Source organism: Pan troglodytes, chromosome 2, assembly GCF_028858775.2.
Source record: "Pan troglodytes isolate AG18354 chromosome 2, NHGRI_mPanTro3-v2.0_pri, whole genome shotgun sequence".
NCBI classification, from domain to species: domain Eukaryota; kingdom Metazoa; phylum Chordata; class Mammalia; order Primates; family Hominidae; genus Pan; species Pan troglodytes.
Window position 1 is genome coordinate 180,496,117 of NC_086015.1, and position 5,500 is coordinate 180,501,616.

Below are 5,500 nucleotides of genomic sequence, written 5' to 3' on the forward strand. Positions count from 1 at the left end.
CCAGATATCACTTCTTTAGGAATTTGGTGACTTGGGCTGTTTCAATTTTCTCTAATCATGTCCTTTTACTTTTTTTTTTTTTTTCTGAGATGGAGTTTTGCTCTTGTTGCCCAGGCTGGTGTGCAATGGCACGATCTTAGCTCACTGCAACCTCTGCCTCCCGGGTTCAAGCGATTCCCCTGCCTCAGCCTCCTGAGTAGCTGGGATTACAGGCATGCACCACCACGCTTGGCTAATTTTGTACTTTTAGTAGAGACAGGGTTTCTCTGTGTTGGTCAGGCTGGTCTCAAACTCCCTACCTCAGTTTATCCATCAGCCTCGGCCTCCCAAAGTGCTGGGATTACAGGTGTGAGCCACCACGCCTGGCCAGAGCATTTTTAAGCTCACAGCAAAATTGAGAGAAAGGTACAGAGATTTTCCATATACTCCCTTCCCATACACATGCATAGCCTCGTCCATTATCAACATCCCCTACCATAGTGGAACAGTAGTTCCCGTCGACGGACCTGCATTGACACACTGTTGTTACCCAAAGTTCACAGTTGCATATGAGGGTGTTGTACATTCTATGGGATTGGAGAAATGCATGACATGCCTTGAATTATTGAACATTATTGAATTATACAGATTATTTTCACTGCCCTAAAAATTCTCTGTGCTATGCCTGTTTATCCTCCCCCAATCCCCAAGACCTGACAACCACTAACCTTTTTATTGTCTCCATAGTTTTGCCTTTCTCAGAATGTCATATAGTTGGAATCATACAATACATAGCCTTTTCAGATGGTGTTTTTCACTTAGTAATATGCATTTAAGTTTCCTCTGTATCTTCTCATGCTTGATAGCTCATTTCTGGTTAGAGCTACGTAATGTTCCATTGTCTAGATGTACCAGAGTTTGTTTATCTATTCACCTACTGAAAGACATCTTGGCAGGGCTTAGTGGCTCACACCTGTAATCCCAGCACTTTGGGAGGCCAAGGCAGGCAGATCACCATAGGTCAGGAGTTCGAGACCAGCCTGGCCAAGATGGTGATGCTACTTGGGAGTCTGAGGCAGGAGAATCGCTTGAACCCGGGAGGCAGAGGTTGCAGTGAGCCAAGTTCTTGTGTGGACATAAATTTTCAGTTCATTTGGGTAACTACCAAAGAGCATGACAGCTGGAGTGTATGGTAAGAATATGTTTAGTTTTGTTGGAAACTGCAAACTGTCTTCCAAAGTGGCTGTACCAATTTGCATTTCCACCAGCAGTGAATGAGAGTCCTCTTGCTCCACATCCTTGGCAGTATTTGGTGTTTTCAGCCTTCCAGGTTTTGTTCATTGTAATAAGTGTGTATCTCATTGTTGTTTTAATTTGTATTTCCCTGATGACATATGATGTGGAGCATCTTTCATATGCTTATTTTCCTGTAAATCTTCTTCTTTTTTAAATGTATATTTTTAAAATTGTCATTTTATAGCTCCCCACTGCAGCTGCCCCCAACCCTTCCCTTCGCTGACCACTTTTGCAGGCTTCATGGGGGACCAGGGAACAAGGCTGGAGCCTGGCAGCCTTACTACGCTACCAGCCAGGGAGAACAAGTAACAATTAGAAATTATTACAACAATTAGTGCCCGTACTTGGGGGCTCTGCAAAGTGAGGAGGCCCCAGCTCCTCATTGTACAGGGGTCTATTTGGCAGTGACCTTGTTCTGGACACGGTGGTATTCCTTCAGCCTGAGGGAATTGATGTTGATGAACCCGGTGGCATCGATTGGCTCCTAATGGTCCTGCACATTCATGTTCACCAGCTCCTCATTGTAGAGAGACAGTGGGGAGTCCTAGCGGAGGATGTACACCTGGCCCTTGAGGACAGACAGCTGCACTTTCCCTTCCACTCATTCCTGGGACTTGGTGATGCAGTGGTGGACACATTCACATTCAGGGCTGTGCCAGAAACCGGTGTACACCAGCTCAGCCAATTTCAAGTCCAGGCCTTGTTTGATTTTGCACACTTACTGGTCCATGGTGAAGGCCTCAATGTCTAAATGAGCGTGGTAAAGGATGGTGTCTGCTGGAGTCTCGTAGATGCCTCGGGACCTCATTCCAATGAAGCGGTTCTCCATGATGTCAATAGAGCCAACACGGTGCTTGCCCGCGACTTCGTTCAGGTACATGAAGAGCTCCAAGGAGGTCTGGTGGATGGTGCCATCCTTGATGTTGGTCACCTTCACTGGGACCCCTTTTGTGAACTCGATCTTGAGAATGTCAGGGGTGTTGGGGCTTTGGCTGGGTCCTGGGTCTTCGTGCAGCAACCTGGAGGCGCTTGGTTCTTGGGGCTCTCCAGGATTCCAGCCTCATAGCTGATGTGCATGAGGTTCTCATCCATGCTCCACGGGTTCTTGGGAGTGACTGGGATGGGAATCCCGTGTGGCTTTGCATATTCCATCAGATTGTTGAGGCACTTGAACCGATTGTAGAACTCGAACATGCACCAGGGAGCAATGACCTTTATCTGGGGGGGCCAGCGAGTAGCAGGTGAGCTGAACCGGGCCTGATCATTGCCCTTTCCCGTGGTGCCATGGGACACACACTTGGCCCCCTCCTGCTGGGTGATTTCTACTTGTTTGCGGGCGATGCAGGGCCTGGGGAGAGAGCTGCCCAGGAGGTGGTCCTCATACAGTGTACTGGACTGGATGGCCAGCCAGATGAACTCCTCCACAAACTCTCTGCTGACATCCTCAATGAACACCTTTTTGGCCCCGGGCTTCGGTGCCTGGCTTCCTTGAAGTCTTCCTTCTGGCCGATGTTGCCCAGGTAGGCAATGATGTCATTGCCTTGTTCCTTCAGCCACACGAAGATGCAGGAGGTGTCCAGGCTGCCACTGTAGGCCAGAACCACGGAGCCTCTGCTGGACACAGCGTCTGGGATTGGAGGCGTGAGTTCCCAGCGTCTGGAATCTGTCTTCACAGCTCAGTGAACCACTTGGGCCCGGGCAGTGGTGGCAGGTGATAGAGCCTAAATCTTCTTTAGTGATGCATCTGCTAAAGTCCTTGGTTCATTTTATTTTGTGTTTTAAAATTTTTGTGGGTGCATAGTAGGTGTATATATTTATGAGATACATGAGATATTTTGATACAGGTATACAATTCATAATAATCATATCAGTTAAATGGGGTATCATCACATCAAGCATTTATCCTTTCTTTGTTTTACAAACAATCCAATTATTATTTTTTATTTTTAAATTTTTATTTATTATTTATTTATTTTTTGAGATGGAGTTTCGCTCTTGTTGCCCAGGCCGGAGTGCAATGGTGTGATCTTGGCTCACTGCAACCTCTGCCTCCTGGGTTCAAGTGATTGTCCTGCCTCACCTCCCGAGTAGCTGGGATTACAGGCATGAGCTACCACGTCTGGCTAATTTTGTATTTTTAGTAAAGATGGGGTTTCTCCATGTTGGTCAGGCTGGTCTCGAACTCCTGACCTCAGGTGATCCGCTCGCCTCGGCCTCCCAAAGTGCTGGGATTACAGGTGTGAGCCACCATGCCCTGCCTATTTATTTATTTTTTGAGAATGAGTCTCACTTTGTCACCTAGGCTGGAGTGCAATGGCAAGATCTTGGCTCACTGCAGTCTCTGCCTCCTAGATTCAAGTGATTCTCCTGCCTCAGCCTCCCAAGTAGCTGGAATTACAGGTGTGCGCCACCACACTCGGCTAATTTTTGTATTTTTAGTAGAGATGGGGGTTTCACCATATTGGCCTGGCTGGTCTTGAACTCCTGACTTCAGGTGCTCCAGCTGCCTCGGCCTCCCAAAGTGCTGGGATTACAAGCGTGAACCACCACACCTGGCTTACAAACAATCAAACTATACTCTTAAGTTACTTTATAATTTTTATTTAGAAAACTTTTTTCTTTTTTATAGAGATGGGGTCTTGCTATGCTGCCCAGGCTGGTCTCGAACTCCTGGGCTCAAGTGAACTGCCCCTCTAGGCCTCCCAAAGTGCTGGGATTACAGACGTGAGCCACTGTGCCTGGCCTGAGAGTTCACATTTTTTTTCAGAGTGCCTGATAGAGTGCTATAAAGTGCATTTGTACCTTGCTTTTCCATCCTCTCAAAATAATAGAAGATAAAGATCCAGGCTGGGCTCGGTGGCTCACGCCTGTAATCCCAGCACTTTGGGAGGCCAAGGAGGGTGGATCACTTGAGATCAGGAGTTCAAGACCAGCCTGGCCAAGATGGTGAAACCCCGTCTCTACTAAAAATACAAAAAATTAGCCAGGCGTGGTGGTGGGTGCCTGTGATCCCAGCTACTCGGGAGGCTGAGGCAGAGAACTGCTTGAACCTGGGAGGCAGAGGTTGCAGTGAGCCAAGATTATGCCACTGCACTCCAGCCTGAGAGACAGAGCGAGACTCTGTCTCAAAAAAAAAAGAAAAAGATAAAAAAGATCCAAAAGTGAATGTGAAAAAATCATCCCAGCAATTAAGGACCTGATATACATTTGGCACATCAGCTCCTGACACCAAAGTGGGGGGTGGCAAGTGTGCTGTCTAGCCTAACTCAGGATTAGAATTAGAGCCTGAGATTCTTGAGAGAATGCCCTTACTGGTAAGGACTGGTAAGCTCTGTGCTGATGACTCAAAGGATGGGCTCTGTGAGTGTAAGAGATTGGACTTGGACCTGTAGCCAGGACGCAGTATTTTCTTATCTTTAACTTCCACAAAGCTCATGTTTATTCTTCTCTCACAAAAGCCAAGCCTAAAGTGCGCTGCTGAAGGAGTTGTTCCTCTTTGGACAGCTGCGTGTGCCCTATAAATGCCCTCCTCAGATGGAGAAGGAGGAGCTGTGTGCATAGCGCTGTGAGCTGGACTGGAAAGCATTTCTGCAGCCCAGTGATACATGCAGAACTACACCCTCGAGAGCCACGGTTCAGTGAAGGGCTAGGAGGGGCTTGCATTCTGGTCATTCATTCACCCGGAAAGGCTCAGCACTATCTCGTGAACCTAGTTTCTGGGAAGTCAGGCAACCTGATTGCACTTACAACTTGGTAAATGATATACTCTAAGGGCTCATAAAAATTAATCCAGATGCATGCTACAAAGCTGATACCATGAAATCATGAGCAGAGACCTCCTTTCTACTTGAGTCCAGAAAGAGCCAGGCTTTGTGTTGGTCTACATAGTACCGAGAAGGAAAGAGACTCTACTACCACTTTTCATTGTTGAAACTGTCCATTCTCAGCTCCCCTGGAAAGGGCCCTCACACTCCTGCCGTAGACACGAAAAAGGTAATAGATGCTGTGGAAGTGGGAAAAGTTGCCTTTGGAGAGGTTTCCAGAATGTTTTCTAATTTGATTGTCTTTCCAAGTCCCTTCTTTCAATTTAGTGAAATAATTATTTTGAAAATAATAATAGCTACCATTTACCAAGGACCTACTATGTACCAATTTATTTACACATGTTGTCTGTTTAATTCTTACCATCATGTACCATGTTCTGTGGCCATATGCCCTGGGAATC

General features: G+C 46.9%; 1 pseudogene; it reads right to left on the reverse strand.

Annotated features, from left to right (window-relative positions):
• Positions 1-1,978: 1,978 nt before the first annotated feature.
• Positions 1,979-4,834, reverse strand: LOC471004 (argininosuccinate synthase-like; annotated as a pseudogene).
• Positions 4,835-5,500: the final 666 nt, after the last annotated feature.